We start from the raw sequence: 23,812 nt of genomic DNA on the forward strand, positions 1-23,812 counted from the left end.
CCCTACTCTCTTGTCTTCTACCCCTCTGGTCAGTATTACTCACTGACAGAGATGTAACATTTCTAAACCCCTATTCATTCTCTCTCTGTCTCTGTGACCTTGTTGCTGACTCTACCTTTCTCTGTCTCTCTCTGTGTGTCTCTCTTCCCTCACTCTCTCTTCCTTCTTCTCTCCTTCCCTCCCTCTCCCTCCATGTGTGTATATGCATGTGTCTTTGTGAGTGTGGTGTATATGTACAGATGTGCACAGATGTGTTAATGGAGGGTGCCAGGTGTGTTTTCCTATCACAATCTTCCTTATTCTCTTGAGGGAGTGTTTTTGTCTGAATATAGATCTTGGCTGAGAGTCAGAAAGCCCCAGAGATCCTCCTTTCCCCATACCCTAGTGTGCTACCGTTTACAAGCACACATGTGCAAAATGTGCAGTCTTATCTGTTTTTTGTGAGGATGCTGGAGATTCAAACTCAGAACCTCATGCATATATACTGTGGTGGTTTGAATAAAATGCTCCCCATAGGCCTATAGGGAGTGCACTATTAGGAAGTGTGGCCTTGTTGGAGTATGTGTGTCCTTGTTGGACGAAGTGCATCACAGTTCTCTTCTTGCTGCCCACAGATCCAGATGTAGAACTCTCAGCCACCTCTCCAGCACCATGTCTGTCTGCACCCCACCATGCTTCCCACCATGATGATAATGGACTAAACCTCTGAACTGTAAGCCAACTCCAGTTAAATGTTTTCATTTGTAAGAGTTACGGTGGTCACGGTGTCTCTTTAGAGCAATAAAACCCTAAGTAAGACACATACCAAGTGCTCTTACCTACTGAGCCATCTCTTCAGGCGTCTCTCCCCCTCTAAATTATTTATTGTTAATAACATTTTTTAAACATTTTTTTAAATTGGGGATAAAGGATGGCTCAGCAGTTAAAACACTTGGTAGTCTCACAGAGGACCCAGGTTCAGTTCCCAACACACACATCACTGCTCATAATCACCTTTAACTCCAGTTCCAGGGGGTCTGATGTCCTCCACATGCCTCCAGAGACAACAGGTACATAGTTAGTACACAGACATCCCTACATGCAAACAATCACCCATACACACAGAGTGTAAAAAATAAAAAATTAACTTTAAATTCTTTGGAGATTGCTCACCATCTACAATTTAAAATCTAAACTAATATCTTTTCTGGCTACAGTGCCTCCAAACTCTATCATCTGCCTAGCTCTCCCCCATTATTTCCCACAGTCACCATGGCTTCCTTTTTCTTTCCTGGAACACATCATAACTGTTCATGCTACGTGACCTCACAGGCTATTCCCTCTGCCCTGAAACCTCTTGTCCTTGTTTCTGCACCCTATTTCAATCCAGTTTTCAAATGGTAAGTTCTTGCTCTTAAGACATTGGCTGGAAGTTTGTCTATTCAAAGAAGGCATTCTTATTTAAATATTTATCACAGCATTCCTTCTTATTCTTTATCATCACAACCAATATGGTGTCTTTACAGATATTATCACATTTCCTGTTATAGTTTTTCTGGTTTATTGAATGTTTATCCTTAGTATGAAAGTACCCAAAAGAGTTTAAAATATAAACCAGAAAATGCATAGACAAACATCCCTGAAGAAGTCCCTAATACCTAGTAGACACAATATGAATTAAATTAATGAAGTAAATAGTATACACAAATTAAATAGAGGACCCCTGACCACTGTGAACGCCAGCCTACAGAAGACCCTGTGTGCATTCCACCATGCTAAGGAAGACTTCCATAGCTAATTGCTAACATTTACTCTTTCAAATCTTATTTGACTTCTTTTACTCCTAAGTATAGTTTCCAAGTTCCTTCTTTATATTATGTCTTGAATTTGTAAAAACTTTATGCTAGGCTTGCCATATATAAATATATTTATATTCTTCCTCTTCAGAAAAGCTTTAGTCGTCATCACATCCTTACTACCTAATCCAGTGTGTAATACCAGATTAAAATTATTTGAATTCTTAAATAATTAACCAAATAAGACATGCATAGGTTTCTATTCTTTTCATTACAGTCCAAAAAACACTATGCTACAGAAATCACGTGACAGTCTTCTTTGTGCACACCACCATGCATTACCTGGCTTTCTGGAAAACACAATAATGCAACACAGAGTTTACTATCCAGCAACATATACCACTTCCAAACTGTAAGGCATGTCAGCCTATACATGGAAAATAAGAAATGTAGTGAAGGGAGATCAATGCTAAATCCATTAAGTTTGTGAAATACTGTGAAAGACTGAACACCAATAATCCATGACCTTAATACAGTAAAAGAAATAGCTTCAGATGTCACAACTATGGTGTTGAATGTAAGGACTTCCAAGAAAAGCAGACTCATAGGAATTGGCCTTTTAGAGATTAACTCTGTGTTTGAATATAGAGTGTGTCACAGAAGAACCCAAAGACTTGAACACATTTAGAATAAATGTCCAAGTCAGTCTTTGCAATGGGCACTGACTTCCATAAATACATTTGCACCTGCAACATCACATGATCCCTAGCATCGTCTGTTGGTCAAGTGAGTTTTTCTCCTGACGGTGGTTGGAGTTTGAACATATTCATTCATGTAACTATATGAAGGCTCACAAAGCCTCTAGAGAACCAAGGGTGGTAACCTGAGGTTTTCTAGTCATGTCATTCTCCTGACAGACTTTACATCCATTTCTAATGTTAGTCAGTTGTTTGCATGACCATGGAAAAGCCAAGCACTTTATTCTAATATTTTTGTCATATCACTCTCCTGATTTCTACAGCCACTCTAAAAACAAAACAAGCCATGAAAAATACTCTTTAAAAAGTCTCTCCTGTTCCTGGAAATGAAGCAAAGGAGACACCCACACTTAACCTCAAAAAAAAAAAAAAAAAAAAAAAAAGAGTGCCTGACATGATTAATATAATGCAAAGTGTCACTGTGCAGACGTTGGAAAGGAACCATGCTGTACTCTAAAACAAAGTGACAACAGGAGACCAGGAATAGAGGAGAAGTCAAGTCACCTTTAGCTCTCTGAGAGTCTCCTGAAAACCCCTAGACAATTCAAGTTTTACTTTGACAATAGGAAAGGTCACAGGAGATATAAGAGGACACATAAAGTCAGGCCAAAGTGGAGACTTTAAAAGGAGACTATTGTAAATATTGATGCTCTAAACAAGGTTAAGTATAGTCTACAAAGTGAACCAGAACCAAAACCAAAACCACTTCACAAAAGGAAGAATAAAAAAAAAAAAAGAAAGAAAGAAAGAAAAAAAAATTACCGTAACTTAATTCTGATGCTGCTTTGGAAAAAGCCATATGCATGTTCACATTTTCCAAATAATTTTTAATTGAAATTCATACTGTTGACATAGCTTGAAAATCACTATACTAAGAATTTAATACAAAGTTGGCCCATGTTTAGGCATGATGCCAGGAGATGAGTAAAAGAAATTCTGTCGGGAGGAATCTTATGTAAAATTACAGGGTGTTCCTCTAGGTGCTCCAGGTAAATGGGCACCTGAGCAATCAATATTCAAAAAGGATATTAGAAACAACAACACACAAAATGACAATAGACACCCAAAGGCATACATTATTAGATATAGTTATACTGTGCAAATACTTGTTCCCAAATGGTTAAACTATGAATATTATATAAAGCCAAGTGATGTTATGACAATCAAGATAAAGAAGATAATTATATAATTACCAATATCTCAAGTAATATGGATATATTAATTCTACATTTATATGCAACTATCAACAGTGCCTTTTTGTTTTGTTTTGTTTTTGTTTTTCGAGACAGGGTTTCTCTGTGAAGTTTGGGTGCCTGTCCTGGAACTCACTCTGTAGCCCAGGCTGGCCTCAAACTCACAGAGATCTACCTGGTTCTGCCTCCCAAGTGCTGGAATTAAAGGCGTGCACCACCACCACCCAGCTCAATGTCTTAAAATAAATAAAGCTAAATGTGGGTGGTATTGTGTTCCCCAAAATATTGTGTACCCCTAATAAACTTACCTGGGGTCAGAGAACAGAAAAGCCACTAGATACTTAGGATAGGCAGTGGTAGAACACACCTTTAATCCTAGCATTCCAGAGGCAGAAATCCATGTGTTCAAAGATACAGCCAAGCATGGTGACTCACACCTTTAAACCCAGAAAGTGAGCCTTTAATCCCAGGGAGTGATGGTATAAAGGAAAGATATATAAGGCGTGAAGACCAGAAACTAGAAGCATTTGGCTGGTTAAGCTTTTAGGTTTTGAGCAGCACAGTTCAGCTGAGAGTCATTCGGATATGAGGACACAGAAGCTTCCAGTCTGAGGAAACAAGACCAGCTGAGAAGTTGGCCAGGTGAGGTTAGCTGTGGCCCGTTCTGTCTCTCTGATCTTCCAGTGTTCACCCCAATACTTGGCTCAGGTTTGATTTTATTAATAAGAACTTTTAAGATTCATGCTACAGCTAAATTTATTAGTTACTTGGAAAAAACTTAACTCATTGTAATGAAGTCTAAACACAGTCCTCTCAGATAGTGTTAGTTTGGGCAATCAAAAGAGAAGTAGATGAAGATATCAGAGAGTTAAGAACACAGATTAACATGTTTGATCTAAGGCAGACATACACAGTAACATAATGAATGGTCAAAAGATATATATTCTTTCATAAATACATGAGATATCTAGGAAAATATTCATGCATCAGTCTATAAAGATAGCCTCAATACTTACCAAATTATGAGTAACAGGCAGTTCACTTATTTCTCATAATAAAAATATTTTATAATCAAATAGATGAATTTTTTCAAATCTGGAAAATCTCCTAAAGATTATATAAATTCATAGGTTGAATTGGACAGTAATGGATATTAGATAAAAATAGATTTGACAAAAAATAAAAATGCCTCATAGAAACGCCAAGAATATAGACCTGAAGAAGTATATAAAGGAAAATGATGGGCTGGAGAGATGAATCAGTGGTTAAGCGAACTGACTGTTCTTCCAGAAGACCTGGGTTCCATTTCTAGCACCCACATGGTAGCTCACAACTCTCTAATCCCAAGAGCACCAGGCACAAAAGTGCTACACATACATGCATGCGAAACACTCATACACATAAAGTATAATTAAAATTTAATAAAATAAAGGAAAACTAATTTCCTTCAATACTTGTTTCAGAAAAGAATAAAAAGTAAACAAAGATGAAAGAAAGAAAACAAAGCTGGGAGATAGCTCAGTCAGTTAAAGTGGTTCTCGTGGAAGGATGGGGACATGGTTTTTAACCAAAATTCACACCACAAATGCAGCTTGAAAATCTATTTATTACCCATGATCTTCAAAAGAGTATGAGGACCTCAGAACCCGTATTTTTAAAAATATCCAGATGTGGTGCTGCATGCTTTGCAATCCCAGCTGTGGGAGACAGACACATTGATCCTTGGGACTCACCAGATAATCAGCCTAGTCTATTCGACAAGCTCCAATCCAGTGATGGGCTCTAATCTACACACACACACACACACACACACAAAAAAAAAAAAAAAAAAAAAAAAAAGAAGGGAGGGAGGAAGAGAAGGCGGGAAGGAGGAAGGGAGGGAGACAAGAAAAGGCTAAGATTATGCAAGATGGATAGCATCTACAAAACACATCTGAATTGACCTGTCTCATACATACACACACAAGCTTGTGCACCCTAACACACGTACATCCTTATAGGCATGCACACATATACAAGACCACCTGTCAATCTTGTCTTGGAGATAAATGGGGGGAAAATGTTAATTGCTGTGGGATGTTCTGTATGGCAAATGTGTTGCTGATTAGCCAATAAATAAAACACTGATTGGCCATTGGCTAGGCAGGAAGTGTAGGCGGGACAAGGAGGAGAATAAAGCTGGGAAGTGGAAGGCTGAGTCAGAGAGACACTGCCAGCCGCCACGATGACAAACAGCATGTGAAGATGCCGGTAAGCCACGAGCCATGTGGCAAGGTATAGATTAATGGAAATGGATTAATTTAAGTTGTAAGAACAGTTAGCAAGAAGCCTGCCACGGCCATACAGTTTGTAACCAATATAAGTCTCTGTGTTTACTTGGTTGGGTCTGAGTGGCTGTGGGACTGGCAGGTGATAGAGATTTGTCCTGACTGTGGGCCAGGCAGGAAAACTTTAGCTACAGTTAATCATGAAGCAACTGAATCAACAGGTTAAAATTTCTCACATGAAAACCCCGGACCCAGAGAATAGGAACAGTAAATTCTCCCTGGGGTTACAGAGATTTCTAGATAAGAGGAAGAAGGAGAATTTGCTCAACCTGCTACTAATGTGCAAGCTCAACCCTGATACCTAAGCAGACAAAGGAAGCAAAGGAAAGAAAAATTACAAGTTTATTTTAACCATCAATACACATAAGCAAATCGCCCACCTCGCACTGTGACCAAGCAGTGTATTCAGAAGCTAATATATAATGACAGATGGATTTATTTCAGGAATGTGAGTTTAGTTTAATATTAAAAAATCAATTAATGTGATTTATCTCAATAAAAGATTGCAGGAGAAAAACTATCTGATAATCATAATAGATGTGGGAAGAAACAGCAAATAAAATTCAATATCCACTCATGTTTCAAAAAGCATTTTAGCAAATGGTGACTAGAAAGGTACCTTCTTAATCTCATAAATAAATGTAGTCACACATGTATGTGAGTGTATGTGTGTGTGCATATGTATGCATGTGTATGCATGAGCATGTGTATGTGTGTGACACTTCAGTAAATTTCATACTTAATGGTGGAAGGTTGTAAACTTTTTTTAACATCACAGCTAATACATTCTTCCTACTACTAAAAACTGTTTCTGGGTACATTAAAAAATTAGAGAAAATGAAGGATATAACACATAAACCAAGGGGAGAAAGCTGTCATTGGTGAATGATATGATTATCCATACAGGGAACACTAAATAATGTAGAGGAAACCATTACTTAAATTTTTAATGATAGTGCACTCGACTCTCTAAGAACAAAACCACTGGAAAAAGCTGGTCTCATATCTCTATGCCAGTCAGAATCATTTTACACAAAATTTTAAAGCATATATCATTTACAATATCCCACAAGTATATAAATTTTGCAGAACAAAATCATAATGTATACAGCAAGATATTTATTTCAAAACTGTGAAATTTTATGAAAGCTATCAGGGAGCTTTGGCTAACTGGGAAATACATGTTTGTGGAACCTTATTAGATAGGAACATTCAATACCACAAAACCAGAATTTTATAATTTCAATGAAATCCAAATAAAAACCCCAGTAGGAGTTTTGTATTTATGTTCTGCAACAAGACAAGCTGATATTAAAATGTTTTAGAAGTTACCCAAAAAAAAGTTCGTGAGTCATTAAAATGTTCCTAGAGCAAATCAAAGCCCAAGACTTCCCCACCCATTACCAGAATGTACTCAAAGTGATAGAAATGAAACTTGCTTGATAGAGGTGCAGAAATGGCATACAAAATAATCAACTGAGATACCAAAACATGGTTCATGTCCCTCTTAAACTGTGAACTCCAACACAGCTAGCACTACACAGTGAGGGGAAAGATTCTGTAGATGTTGTGAGGAAAGGATGAATCAAGAGTAAAGACACTTAATAAAAAAACAAATCCAATGGGCCAAGGGGAGAATTTAAATGATGCCCCCCCACCTTGTTGTAACCAACAAAATGTCAACCCAAACTCCAGGAAGATAGCATCATCAACACACCAGACCAGAAAGAAAAGAAAAAGTTTGATGAGTTAAGAAGTTAAGTCAGGACATGAAGCATCTCATCCATGTTAGTCTAATATCCAAGTCAAATTTCTCTACAGCCGTGGACATTATATTTCCCCTTTATATACATACCTGGCTTATAACAAGTATTCCATCACATCCTGAAACATCATTTTTAACAGCAAATATCTAATTATGATCAACAGGAAGATTAATGTGAATATACTCATACAATTATAATTATAGAGGCAAAAATTAACATTGGTAAAATTGGTTGGTTTTGTTTGGCTATTTGTTTTATTACCCCTGCTGGCAGAAGGGGATGTAAAGAAGAAAGCCCTCATTCAAACAACTTGCAATACACACCATGGCTACAAGAAGATCCAGCCAACTGAGCCAATGACCATCTAAGACCAAGGTTTTTCAATGCCTCTTTATCCAGATCCACATCTTTCAAGACAAGATGTATACTGGTCTAGTAGAATCCCTACATTGACTCGAGTTTTCTATCTGTAAGACCATGGCCTATGCATTCCAATAGCTCCCTGCTTTAAAATTCTAATGAATCTACCAAAAGACTACCAGCTTTGTATCCTCTTTTTTTGTTGTTTACTCATCAAAGCCAGCTTCTGTTGCCCATATATCCTTGGACGTGTGGTCTTCCACTGGAGCATGATTGACTCATCAGAGGCTACATACTTAGAGACTCTCCCTCTCCCAACAGCTTTCTATGGTCAATAGCTTCTCAGTGTGGACTCTTCCCAAGATCATGTTTTGACTTTTCTGCAATATCTAAGCCTATATTTGGGCTTTCATGCCAGACTTTACTAACCAGAAAAAAAGTAATTAAATGATACTAAAGGAAATTGTAGAATACAAAGTATCTAAACTAGCTTACATGAGAAGTCTCATCTTCTTCCACCAAAGACCAAAGGAATTTCCTTGAATATCACCCACTCATCTCTTCCCTGAATCAGTGAAGTGCTCTCCTAGAAATCTCAGATACCCATGGGAATTTCCAACCCTTCCAGACAGAAACACCGTCAGCAGCAGGTCAGGAATGGAGACTCAACACCCAGTGCCTAGTTAAGTCAGGCTTTATAAAAGGCATCATTCTTGGAATAAATTTTTTGTTATAATCTCCACTGAAATAACAATGTCTGCAGATAACCGACTAACACATTTTCTTGAGAACAACAGTTCCAAGAAGCTGTTCTTCTCCCAGGACATAGCTCTGTTTTCTTCTCTGAGATACTACCTCTCCCCTAAACAAGAAGGGAAATCATCTATCTCTACCTGTTCTGCTGGACAAGACAGGGAAATCATCCATCTCTACCTCTTCCCCTCGACAAGACAGGGAAATCACCCCTCTCTTTCAGGGTTCCCTCAGGCTATGGCATGGACCTACTTGATAGTCTCAAAAACAGCAGGATTTTTTGGCCATCAGAGGTTAGGGGCCTAAGACTCTGGCATTAGTCTCCTCATTAGTAGAATTCACTATCTAACTTCAACCCTGTCTTTTCATTCTTTGAGCCTCCCTTTGAAATGTCAGCACCCATTCTATGAACAATGCCAAGTTGAGAAAGCCCTGTTCATTCTGACCATCTCTGAATTGAAGACAATCTTGCTTCATTAAAAACCCCACCAGCTTTATCTGTAAAGTTATCCCAAGAAAAAAATGCTTAAAGATTTCATAATTAACATGTGGCAGCAGGTGCAATGAGCGAGGCAGGCACAATTATAATAACTTGAAGTCAATAATTCATAAATGATAATGTATTATTAATCAATTATTGGGGCCAGAACAACATTTAATGAGATTAAGCTGATTGCCAGCCTGAACTGTTGGATACACATTGATTTAATCAGAGTGCTTAATTAAACTATGTAAGTTGCCCACCAAATCATTACATCACAGCTTCCTTCAGAGGAGGATCATTTATATTTTGCTTCTCCCTTCCTTGTGAATAAGGAATTATTATTGATTGAAAAGAAATTAAGATAAAGATGCTTGCCTTTCATAAAAACTGAAGAAACTGCCATGCCATCTGGTGACATTTCTTTTCAATCATCAGGAATAAGTGTTTTGTGTGTACATACATGCAGAGTTCAGTTTGCTATGCAAGAATTCTTTGTTTTCTCCAAAGAGTTCAGAATCTTAATAAGCAAGGCTATATTATATCGCTAAGCAAAGTAGATAGTCATTTGCAACCCTCCACTTTAAAGACAGATATTGCAAGCCTCAGAGAAGAGAATGATCTCCGCCCCCAAAACACTGACATAACCCAAGATTTGAATCAAGTGCCCCCATTCCCATTTCTTTTCCAGTTTTATATATTTCCAGAGGAACCATTTAAGCATCAGTCACTGGAAACCAGAGATTCATACCAGTTTTATTTTCCGTTTCCAAAAGCATCCTCAGAGGCTAAGGCTGTTTCTCTAGCTGCTGAAACCTCGGCATCGCTCGTCATTTTCAAGGATGCATAAATCCCCATCTTTTGGCATGCCAGTCCTCCTTTCACTTGTCACGGTGCTAATGATAGGAGTTATTTATGTTGAGCATTGAACAAAATGTTTTTTTGCCCAACGTTCCAGCCGGATGATCCTGCCTGGGGGTAGACAGTGACAGCTCTGTCATAGCATCCTGGGGTAAAGTGAGACCTACTGGTCTTTCTAATTAGGGCTTTACCCTGTCAGTTTCCTGAATAGCCACTTCTAAATGGGATGTGCATCACTACACGTTGAGGTTGCCCTTGCCCTATAAAACTCTGGGATGTCAAAAATCCACAGCTGCCACCTGGATGCTCAATGAGCCACAGAAAGCCAGCTGCAGGGAAAGTGCTCACAGACACCCTTCCTCTGAGCTACTGCATGTGAACTCTTGAAGTGATCATCTGGTGCAGGCAACAGAACACTTGTGCAAACCAGCCTGAGGCAAGAAGGCGATCACTCAATCATCACCAAGGTGGCTATGGACATATATTTTAATTACCATATTCTGGGCAGTTAATGCACCCAATGACTCAGCTCCTAACCTGTGGTTCTAAATCTCTCCTACAATGAGAATCAGTGAGGTGAGATCTCAGCTATGGTCTCCTGTTTACAAAAGATTCTCTAATCAAATCACATCCTTTCTTCAACTTGGTTTGAAAACAAAAACAACAACAAAACTGTGGAAAAATCACCCTGAACAAACAGAAGTTGCCTTGTCATTCATATTTACTTTTATCCACTCCACCAAATCTGACTTTTCAAGAAGAGAGAAGTGCAACATAGTAAATCTCAGCATTCTATAAGCCGGGATTCTGATGGTACTGTATGAATGCACTTTGCTTTGAGGGGGGAAGAAGTCTCTTCTGTCTTAGCCACCCATCACTCACTTCGCAGGGAAGACCATGAGCTCCCTGGGTCATGACTATTCCTTACAGAATCTGGCTCTGGGTTCTGTTGCATCATTCTATCCTGGCTTTTGAAAAGCATGGAGAACATTGAACACAATGCAGAGCTGAGACTCATTCATTTTTTTCCAATTACCCTGTACACCTAGACTGCAAGTTAGAATTTAGAAAGCTCTGAACTACGAGAATCTCTGCCAGATTCAAGAAGGCAAGCTCCTTCCACACTGAAGATATCTCAAGCAGATTCCATAGAGCAGAGCAGCTGAGTTAAGTAACAGCTACTGGTGGTTGCTGATGTTGGTGCTGGATACAGGTGACTAGATTCATATAAGCAAGATGTTTCTGGGTAAACCAGTATACTTAAAGACAAAAATGTTACTCTTCTCATGATCCATATGGTCAAGGAAATAGAAAGGCCTGCAGAAAACTGGTCCCTTGTAATCTTAATTTAAACCCAAGATATTTCTTCACTAAAATTCTTGCCACAGTTGGGAAAACTATCACAGAATCATAAGGTGAAGAACATTTTTTCAGTAGGGTTATTGTTGTTTCCAAATATAGAAGACATACTATTTTAAATTACAAAATTTGAAAATCATATTAACCATCATAGTAATTTTATGTGGGGGGGATGGAGTATTCATGTGTGTGCTTCATTTATATACACAGATATATGTGCACTGTGCATGATTATGTGTATATGAGTGCATGCATATGTTCAGGTGAACATGCACGTGTGTGTGTGTGTGTGTGTGTGTGTGTGTGTGTGTGTGTGTGTGTGTGTAAAACAGGCCAACTTGGACTATAATTGCTTGGAAACCATATACTTTATTTTGTGGTGAGACAAAGTTTCTCACTAGAGCCTGAAGCCTGCAAATTTGCCTCAGCTATTTGATCAGTAAGCTTCAGAGACCTGTCTGTCCCCACCTGTACAGCTGGGGTGATGAGTGCATAGCAACACATCTGACTATTTCACATGAGTGTTGGGAATCGAACTCGGTCCTCATGCTTTCATAATACACGCTTTATTGACTAGGCTACATCCCCAGCCCTAGCATAGTAAATTTTTAAGACAGATCTTCATTTTCTATTCTAATAGAAAGAAGTAGCATGTACAGTGGAAAGATCAAAGAGGGAGAGAAAGTGGTATTCATGTATTTTTAAAAAAAAAATAGACAAAGTAGCCTGTGCAATCCTTCAAATAAAACAATACACTTTTAAAATAGAATATTTTTTCCAGAAATTCTTTTAATGCACTGCTGCATTTGTCTGAAAGGATAATTCTGTAGATGGTAAAAATAAACACCAAAGCAACATTGGTAGATAGGCATCAAAGCATGTTTTTGCCCTGAGGGCTTCAACAAACCTTGAAAACCTTGTGCTCCTGCTTTGAGAGCTTCGAGAGATATGAGAAGCCAGGAGAGACACATGGGGCTACAAGTAGGAGACCCTGGAATAACACTGAAACCTCTCCTCTGCCTCAAACTCACAGAACAAGAAGAAAGTAAAATGACCTTTTATGTTATTTTTTCCTAGGAATTCATGAGAAATAGGTAAATCCTAACATATATTTGAATTCGTAATCCATATGTGGCATTCAAAAATCCAAGGCAGCAATGACTGGTCCAGCCTGAGACCCATGCCACAAGAGTGAGCCCACCCCTGACCCTGCCTGGAGTGTCAGGACCCAGAGGCTGGATGGCTGACCCATAGTCCTACGATAGAACCAAACACAATTGGAGGATGAAAATGTCAACATAATGATGCCTAATGATATTTTGCTATACTTATAGATTGGTGCCTGGCCCAATTGTTATCAAAGAGGCCTCATCCAGCAACTGATGGGAGCAGATGCAGAGACCCACATCGAAACATTAGACTGAGCTCAGGGAATCCTGCTGAAGAGAGGGAGGAAGGATTGTAGGAGCCAGAGGGGTCAAAGACATCACAAGAAAAAATCCACAGAAACAACTAACCTGGGCTTACAGGAGCTCACAATCTGACCACCAGCAAGCCTGCATGGGACTGACCTAGTCTCTATACATACAAATTACAGTTGTGTACCTTGGTCTACTTGTGGGACTACTTGTGGAAGCAGGGGCTGTCCCTAACGCTTTGGCTGACTTGTGGTACCCTATTCCTCATACTGGGTTGCCTTACCCAGCCTCAATACAAGGGGGGGGGGGGGGGGTACTTAAACCTACCTCAACTTTATACACCATGTTTTGTTGATATCCATGGGAGGCCTACCCCTTTCTGAACAGAAACAGAAGAGGAGTGGATTAGGGGAGGCTGAGCAGAGAGGAGGTGGGGAAAGAGAATGGGAGGAGAGTGAGGGGAAACTGTGGTTGGGGTATAAAACAAATAATTTAATTAAAAATATTCAAGGTAGCTATTATAGTTGTCTCAAGATGAAAACACTATTGGATGACTAGGAGAAGCAAATACTGATGATACCATGGACCCAGGCTCCAGACCAACCCTCATAGCCTCCCATTCCAGTGGACCCATGGTCCAGGCCTATCTAACAAAACTGTAGATTCAGGCTTATTCCCAGAAGACTTGGGCTCCATCTCCATCCCCTCACATCTGCTGACCCAGGCACCGGAACTCCATCAGAAATCTCGTCTTTAGATCACATTAGAACACACATATGCATATGTGCATGTGCATACACACACACACACACACACACACACACACACACACACCACTACATAAGCAAAACTAAGTTGGCTTTTCAAAAAGGTAAAATTTAGAGACTTCTGTCCGGGCTAAGCAAAAGAAAGCTCAACTAAAACTATAAATGAAACAAGAAGCATTATAACTGGTATAACAAAATACACAGGATCATGAGCTTACCAACAGTGTATGGAACAAAATAATTTAATCTAGAAAAGAGATAAATCTCTAAGAACATGCAATCCAGCATGACTCAAGAAAAATATGCCCAGCCTCTGGTGGCTTCACAAGTGAGTTCTGCCAACCATTTACAGAACCAACGAATCCTTCTCAAACTCTCCCAGACAGTTCAGAAGCAGGAAGCACCACCACACTTTCATACAAGGGCAGAATTAGCATCATCTCAAAGCCAGATAAAGATGCCACAAGGAAAGGAAATTTCAGATCAATTTCCCTGATGATCACAGCTACAAAAATTCTGAAGAAAACCCTAACAAATAACATTAAAGGGTTTATATGCCATGACCAAGCAGAATTTGATACAAATAATATATGATGTCCAACAATAAATGTAGAATACCATATTAATAGATAACATGAATAGAATGAGAGAGAAAGATCACATGATCCTGTCTGTGTTCCTCAGGATCCTTCCATGAAGAATTCTTTGTCATGCTGGACTGCACTCATGAACTGTGAACCAAAAGAAACCTCCCTAAAGTTCGTGGGTTAGGCTATTTTATCACAGCATCAGAAATGTGACTAAAGTACCATTATAATAGCATCAAAATATAAATATAATAATTTGGGATGAGTTTACTCAAGGAAGTCAAACTATGAAAACTCTGACACATGAGTAAAAGAAACATAAGAAGACAAGAATAGCTGAAAAGGTATGCCATGTTATCAGTTAAAAGATTATCGTATAAAATGCTCATAGTATTCAAAGAAATCTACAGACTGATACCATCCTTATATAATCACAAATTAAATTTAGAATGTAAAAACAAAAAGCAATTCTAAAATTCATACTAAGTGACAAAGTATCTGGAACAGTCCGGATTCTAAAGGACATCTCTGGAGATACGTGATTTCTCAAAAATGCTACAAAGATATAATGAGCAAAAAATGTCACTGGGAAAAAAAAACAGACTTCAAAAACAAAACAACAAACAAAAGAGCAGACTTCAAAACCATGTGATAGTAAAGCCAAGGAGTAAATCTGTGAATTTAGGGTCAGCTGATCTTTGACAAATTTGCCAAGAACATATAATGATGGGACTGTGTCTCTTCAACTAATGATGTTGAGAAAACTAGACATTGTATGAAGTTGTGTGGAAGTAGGCCTTTACCCTCACACCACATATAAAAATCAGATTAAAGTGGACTCGAAGGTAAATTTTAAAACTTTATACCACAGAAGAAATACCACAGACTGGGTAGCTTAAACAAAGACTTCTTTCCATAGTTCTGGAGGCTAGCTCCCTGAGGCCAGGCTGCCAGCATGCCCATTCTGATGAGGGCTTTCTTCCTTGCTTCTAAGTTGACACCTTCTGTCTGTATCTTCACATGACCCAGGGAAGGCAAGTAAGCTCTCCACTGTCTCTTTATACAGCGATACAAATCCCATCAAGTTCTGTCCTTTCAGTTGACTTAACCTTCACTGTACCACTTCCTCCTTTTGAAGACAACCACATTGGAGATTTAGGCTTCACCTCATAAACTACAGAACAGTAAACTGACATAAATTCATACAAAAATTGCAGAGGAATGAACAGTGATTAACTCAGACTTAAACATGTCACCTTGGCTCAATCACAAAAAGGTTTAAAATTGTATATAATTACATACACATAACTAAAAACTAACCTTAAAGTATAAGAAGAAAGGCATATGTCTGTTTGACACTGCACTTAAAATGTAGTTACACCAAGGCAGTAATATTGGAAAACATGGGGGGAGCTATCATATGGGGCTAAATATGTATGAATATATTTCTTAAAATGGTTGGTGTATTTATGGATGAACACTTTATTCTTGTCCCTTAATCTATACCTGTATGTTATATGTGTTATTTTATATGCACTATATTACTAACATGGGTCTTTATATCATTAGATAAGGGTTAATTCTGACTTCTCGTTCAAAGTTTTAGTTCTGGTTTTGGGGTTTTGGTTTTTTTGAGACAGGGTTTCTCTGTGTAGTTTTCGTGACTGTGCTGGATCTCTCTCTCTGTAGATCAGGCTGGCCTCGAACTCACAGAGATCCACCTGGCTCTGCCTCTCGTGTGCTGGGATTAAAGATGTGGGCCACCATTGCCCAGCTGGTCCTATGTTTAATAGCTGAGTAACCATGCACAATTCATTAGCCCCCACTTCCATCATCTTTATAGTAGGAACTTGTCCTCCAGCACACTGCTTTCACAGTGTAAAGGAAAATACTTTTGCTGCTGTGTTAGACTGCATTGAAATTAAGTAAGAAAGACTGATGACAGACATGAATTTCTTCTCTCTAATTTAACCATTTTTAGTTTTACTCTAATTTAGTCATTCTCTTAAACGAGGATATGTTAAATTTTTTTAATTTAGATATCAAATATAAAATATAGAGATACTTAAAAAGAACAGATATCCATGTGCATACTGTCCAGATTTAAAAGCTATTATGTCATCATATCGTCTTTAGAACTCTTTGTTGGGAAGGATCAACTGCCTATTAAGACTTTTTTTGTGCTTCGTCCTGACTCAGATGAACTCACCACATTCAATCTATGGCTATTCAAATAGCATAGTTTTAAATTTTTCTATAGAACATCCAGAATCAACAGTTTTACTATAAAAACAATATACTTTAATGATAATTTTAATGGCTATCACATGGTCATTATGTGAGTTTTCTGTGGAATATATTCACCGGGGTTCTATCCAATTAGTATAGACTAGTACTCTGAGTTTGGAATGGGAACTGGGAGGCTGGTAACAACCCACCTCTCAGGGCACCTGTTGATAGATATAGTGGATACATGAGAAATTTGAGTTAGGTTTTTGTGTCTCTATTATAGAAACTGAGAAATAAAAGCATGTAGATTACAGAGGCTGAGGTTGCCCACTAGTCCCCTCCCAGTCTGGGTCAAAGGAGCTATTTGCCCCAGAAACTTGGACAATCTCAGACACCAGATGTTGCTGATGTGGCACAGTTTTGAAAAGTATTATTCCCCTCACCTCTACCTGGAATCCAGTGCCTTTCTGAAGACACAGTAATGGCAGTGGTCAAGTCATCTTCACAGCTGCACAGAACAGCAGAGGCGAAGATAAAAGCAGGTAACTACCAGGAGATGTTCCAGAGCTCATGATGGTGACTTCAGCCCATGACTACTTTCTGAGATCATTTGAAGCTATCCTTGGAGACCCCAGAAAGCTCATGGAAAGAGATAGCTCTTCACAAGCAGAAGAGAGGACAAAGGCACTGTTGGTGAATTAGGAACAAGAACAGATAAAAGAATTTCATGTATTTGTTCAATAAGCATTCTGTGCAGGGATGCTAGTTTCTGAAGACATAATGGCGACAGCTACAGCATACAGTCTGTGCTTTCATGGAGCTCAGTCGCAGGAGTTATGAGGAAACTGTGACAAGGTCATAAGATAAGGACATTACGAGGGAGGAAACAACATTATATGTAGTGACCCAGGAAGACTTCCTAGACCAAAGTTAAGCTAATAGATGACAAGGAGAAAGCAACCATGCAAAGCTTGGGCTCAGAGAGAACAGCAAATTCAGTGGCTGGGAGAGATAATGAGGCTGCTGTGTTTGAGAAATAAAAAGGCCCCAGGGGCTGTAGAGCACTGGCAAAGAGATCCAATAGAGGTAAGAAAAGCTAATCTTACCGAGGAAGTAAAATTTAGTTTTTACTAAACTTAGAATGATTATTACTTTTAACATGAGAGTCCAACACATCAGAGAGGCTTGGGATATTTAGCTTGTAAGATATTATTCTCACACACATAGAAATCTTTTATTTTCTTTCTTTGGAGACTGGCCTTACTATGCAACCCTGACTAGCCTAGAACTCTCAATGTACAGCAGGCTGCCTAAAACGCATAGAAATCTAGCTGCCTCTCCCTCCCAACTGTTGGACTACAAGCATGGGCCACCACATCCAGCTGTGTGGCTTGATGCTAAGGGCCGCCATTACTGCACAGCTGGAAAGTGTAGAAGAGGAAAAGGACCAAGATTGTGGGTTTGGAATTCAGAAAGTTTTCATTAAAATCCAAGCGCTGCTTCATGTATTAGTTTGTCACTTTTTCAGAGCCCCAATTCCATCATCTGAAACTGGAGATGATAAATGCAGTTATTTTTTTGTATCCTTACCTCAAAGGGCTGTTGCATGGAAAAATTAGTCATACATTAATGCTTTGTAAACAGTTCATTACCTTAAAATATGTAAATCATTATATCAAGTGAGCCAATTTATAGAATAGAATGTTCTGGAATTTGATTCTGATAAAATATCTTTTATGTTTCCGGTACAATAACCACATCTAGACAACATTGGTCTCCTTGCTAATTGGGCAAATTATTCAAGTAATACAAAATTTGCTTTATTTCCCTCTGAATTGGATTATATTTCATCACATATTGGCTTTATAATTACACTTCTACTGAATTCTCCAGTAATTTTCAGGACTCTGAAAATGAATGTTTCCAATACTGAACTCATCCTTCCCTATAACCGTCTTCCTTTTTTTCTCTTTCATTTTTCAGATTATAATACAATTGCATCATCTCCTCATTTCCTTTCCTTCCTTCAAACACTGCCATATACCCCTCATTGCTTTCTTTCAAATTCCTGGTCTCTGTTTTCATTAATTGTTACATGCTTATCTGTATACACATATATATTCCTAAATATAACATGCTCATTCTATATAATGCTATTCCTATGTATGTTCTCAGGGCTGACCACTCAGTATTGAATAACCAATTTTTGTGCTCCTCCCTGAGGAAGACTATTTATCCCACTCTCAGCATTATTTGATTGTCTGTAGTTGTTTAGGGATAAGGCCTTGTGGCATGTCTATTGTTCTTGTTCAGGCCATGTTTAGGCAGTCATGTTTGTGAGATTTTATGGCTGTGGCTTCTGAGGTTATTGGTTAACACAGTCTTAGAAAACCCCCGATCAAAGCTCTTACCATCTTTCACTCCTCTTCTGCATTATCCCTGATCTTTGGGGGTCTTTATCTACAGTTTTGTTAGCATTAAACTATCCAGCCATCACTCCTTGCCCACCATTCCCATTTTCTACCATCACCAAAATCTCTCAGTTCTTAGACATGTATCCTAAATTTAGAAACATCCCTCCCATTTCCTTAGACCTACTACCTTTGTTTAGAATCCCATCTCCTGTGTAGATGACCAACAACTGAAATAGTTCTTGAGCATCCGTTATATGCTAGGCATAGTTCTAAGGCTCTTACTACTCACAGATTGAAGGAGGTACTATTAGTATTCACTGTTTACAGAAGGAGAAACCAAAACAAAGTATGTGAGCATCTTTTCCCAGGCATCATATTTATTTTTCCTGGAGATATGAACAAGCATTTGTTCACCCCTAGACAGCCACAAATGACAGGCTAAAGTAATAATTCTACTTCAGTCTAGCTTGGTGGACCAATGCATATATTAAAGTAACTTATAGGGGAATGGGTGGCTCAGGCAACTGCATCATCACGGAGCCTACTCGGACATAGGCAACAACTCACAAAAACTGCAGAAAAGCACGGTTTCTTTCCTCCTTCAGTTCATTTTTCATATCCTATACACTCCTGATCCCTGGAGACTACAAGTGGCTGGAGAAGAAGGACATATAGCTGGGAATGAGATGTGGAAAGGACAGAAAGAAGAGAATTTCAAATGAGGATCAAGTAATCCTGTCTACCTCTTCTTTCTATAAGTGACTATCAATAGGCCTCCTCTTTATGAAGGCTTCTTGGAGGTATTCACAGTATCTTTTTTTTTTCTAATGTGCATTTGGTGTTTGTGCTGCATGTATGTCTGTATGAGGGTGTCAGATCCACTGAAACTTGAGTTACAAACAGTTGTGAGCTGTCCTGTGGCTGCTGGGGATTGAACTCAGGTCCAGCTAACCTATCCCTCTAGCCTAGTTTCTTTACTTGGGTGGTAAAACCCATGTTATTGCTGGAGAATAGGGTTCTGTAATACAAGGTCATAATGCTGATAAGTGGCAAAGCCAAGCCTTGCATTCCAGTGAGTCTGAATAATGAGTTAAAATGCATGTGAGTATCATTTTTCTGGGCTCCATGTCACCATTTTTTTGGTGTATCAAGCCAAGGTTTCTCTGTGTAACAGTTCTGGCTGTCCAGGAACTCACTTTGTAGACCAGGCTAGCCTGTCTGTGCCTTCTGAGTGCTGAAAATAAAGGCACAAGTCACCACTACCCAGCTAGTTCAATTTTTTCTATCAGATTGTTCCAAAATTTCCTTCAGAAATGAATTTGACCTTACTGTCCTGCTTCTAATATCCCAGTAAGTCATCGCTGACTTTAAGGGAAGCTTCCTGACATGAAAATGAAGATTATTTACCATTTAACCCAAACTACTTTTTCCACCTTATTTTTCTCCTTCAATCTTCTACCATGCTATTTCCCTGATACTCTAATACTTTAAAAGACTCATACCTAGGGCTTCCTGTTCTTGTGTGTGATGTTTTTCTGTCTCATAAAGTCACAAACACAGACAGACTGACAAACACACAGACACACACACACACACACACACACACACACACACACACACACACACACAACTTAGAAGACTGTGGGATGACTCAGCCCTAATAGGCATGAGGGCCACCAGCCCAAACCAATAATGAAAACCAAACTGGTAATAAGATACTTCCTGAGAGCCAACTTGGGTCTGCCTAGGGGCCTTAGGAACAGGAGCTGAGACATGATCTGAGATGACCTGGTCCAATGAGAGGCAGTCATGTCACACCAGCAGATGCATATTCATCAGACCTTGCCCCAGGATGGGGTAGAGGGTATATAAGGCTTGCCTCTTCACGAATAAACTGAACTTGCTGTTTCAACATCCCCCCAGAGTCTGTGTTTGCTGTGGGATGGTCTGTATGTCAAGTGTGTTGCTGATTGGTCAATAAGTAAATCACTGATTGGTCAGTGGCCAGGCAGGAAGTATAGGCGGGACAAGGAGGAGAATAAAGTTGGGAAGTGGAAGGCTGAGTCAGAGAGACACTGCCAGCCGCCACGATGACAAGTGGCATGTGAAGATGCCGGTAAGCCATGAGTCATGTGGCAAGGTATAGATTTATAGAAATGGATTAGTTTAAGATATAAGAACAGTTAGCAAGAAGCCTGCCACGGCCATACAGTTTGTAACCAATATAAGTCTCTGTGTTTACTTGGTTGGGTCTGAGCGGCTGTGGGACTGGCAGATGACAAATATTTGTCCTGACTGTGTACAAGGCAGGAAAACTCTAGCTACAAGTGTTATTGACTCTGTGCCTACTTTCCCCCTCCCCCAAATGGAACAACACAGGACCCTGCCACATCACACAGGACCCTGACACAGAAGCCCATTCAAGATGCAGACCAAGTGGCATTTCCATTGAATCTTTCTTTTATTATCCCTAATAATGGTATAATAGTGATTTATTTCTTAATTCATGAGGCAACTATTGCTACCAAATAATATTTTGTAAAAATTTCTAATTCTAGTCCAGTCTTGGTGATGTAGGCTTGTAACCTCAGGTATTCAGGACTATGAGGCAGGGTTTACATACTTAAGACCAACCTAAGCAACTCATTGAGATCCTGTCTCAAAACTGGATTCCAAAGGATGCCTAGGGCTATACTCAGGCCTGAGCACAAAACCCTAAAAATAAAATATCTATACGCTATGATATGTGCCAATTTACTTACCTGTTGGGTTTTATAATCTTTCCTACCTCCTCCAACTAGCCTTGAGAGAAGAAAGGATTCTTGGCCTTTCTTTAATTGACATAACCTGGCCAAAATTGGAAGCAACAAAAAGTTACTCAACTGATCTAAATGCCATGGAGTGTTAGAGGTTTGTGTTACAAGAACCATATTTTATAAGTCCCCATTTTTATGCATGCAGATCAACCACAACAAGATGGATGAGGAAAAACAGATAATGGCTTGGGTGTATTTCGCAGACACTCTTTTATATAGTCTCAAGGAAGAGTCAGGTAGTTCTTTAATACATTTGGGGTTTCCAACTGCAGTTTCCTGGAAGTCCTGTTAATATGAGAGTAACATGCACACGTGGTATATATGGGGTGCCTTGTGTGTATAAGCCCACCTGTGGTAAGTCCTCTCTGCTCTGTACCTCCACTGTACTTTGTTTCCCCACTGTTGCTGTGCACCTTGTTGTGGTGGTTTGAATAAGAATGACACCCCCCATAGGCTTATTTGAATGCTTAGTTGTCAGGGATTGGCACTGTTTGAGAAGGATTGAAAGTATTAGGAGGTGTGACCTTGTTAGAGTAGATGTGGCCTTGTTAGAGGAAGTGAGTCACTGGGGGTAGGCTTTGAGGTTTTAAAAGACCATACCAGGCCCAGTCTTTCCCTGTTTGCCTATGGATCAGGATGTAGTTCTCAACTACTGCTCCAGAACCTGCTTGCATGCTGTGTGCTTCCCACCAGGATGATAATGGACTCTTTGAAACCCTAAGCAAGTCCTCAGCTAAATGCTTTGTATTATGAAAGTTGCCTTGGTCATGGTGTCTCTTCATAGCAATAGAACAGTGACTAAGACACTTGTTCTATTATAATTACCTGTTTACATGACTTACACACACAAACACACACTCCCTATAGATTATGAGCACCTCAATCACAAGGGGTGGAATAATATTATCTTTATATTCCTACTGCCTACCTTAACAATCAAGACAACATTAAACAAGACTGTGTACACATATATGTGTGTACATATATTCATATATAGGTAGATATGTTTGTATATGTATATATGTCTAATTTAGTCCAAAAGTTTCTGAAAAAAAAAAAAAAAGGAAGCATGGTCCCATGCCCTGTTTGCTTAGAATAATGAAAATCGCATGGAAAAAAATGGGTTCAGTTTGGGTTCTCTAACTCCCTTTCTTTAACATTTCCAAAGAGACACAACAGTATGTTTTTGCTCAAAGCTTTGTCAGGTGCAGCACACTTTAAGGATGAAAGGAGGTTTAAGCAGAAGGCCAGAAGTTTGAGGTCTAGCACTGCCTCTACTACCCCTTAGCTAAACTAACTAAAGTGGAGCACTTCCATTCTCAATAATCCAGATTCCATAGAATTACTTGGTTGCACGTGCCCTTGGGAGGTTTCAGAAATTTCCAGGATTGAGAGGGTTTTCACTTGACTTGACTTTCTATTCTGTATTACCACTGCTGTAACTTGTGGCTGTAACAGAAAGCTCTGTCCTCCATACCAGATCATGCATCTCAAACACAGACAAAGGCCAGAGAGGATGGAAAATGATTTGCAAAGAAGCCAAAAGGGGAATTCTGTAACCGTGTATTTTTCCACTCGGTTCTAATTTAAAACCACTTACAAGTGACAACTCCTAACCCAAGGCAGGTGCCTTGTGGTAGCTCATTACACCCTTGGGACCTCATGTAAATCTTTTTTTTTTCCCTGAGAACAGCTATTGTCTTCCAAGGAAAAGCTTTTAGCATAATGGCAGGTTGAATAGAACATTGCTTCTGTAAGAACAATTTTAGAAAAAGAAAAAGAGAAAGGTATTCTTTAACAACTGCAAGTGCAGCCTCCTTAGCTCCCTCCACGTTGGCTCCCTGGAAAGAAAAGCATGCTAACTGTGGGAAACCCAGGCAGTAGAGTGAGATAATCTCACCTCCAGAGACATATAAAGGTTATACTCTGCTCTTTTAGCTATAATAAG

The 23,812-nt window shown here is 39.2% G+C and overlaps 1 protein-coding gene across 1 annotated transcript in view; it reads right to left on the minus strand.

Moving 5' to 3' along the window:
- Window positions 1–23,812, minus strand: part of Agbl1 (AGBL carboxypeptidase 1) — a 773,688-nt gene that overhangs the window by 595,463 nt on the left and 154,413 nt on the right. The gene's annotated exons all lie outside the window — the stretch shown is intronic.

This window comes from Peromyscus californicus, unplaced genomic scaffold (genome assembly GCF_007827085.1).
Source record: "Peromyscus californicus insignis strain IS unplaced genomic scaffold, ASM782708v3 Scaffold_4__1_contigs__length_199733344, whole genome shotgun sequence".
Lineage (NCBI taxonomy): Eukaryota > Metazoa > Chordata > Mammalia > Rodentia > Cricetidae > Peromyscus > Peromyscus californicus.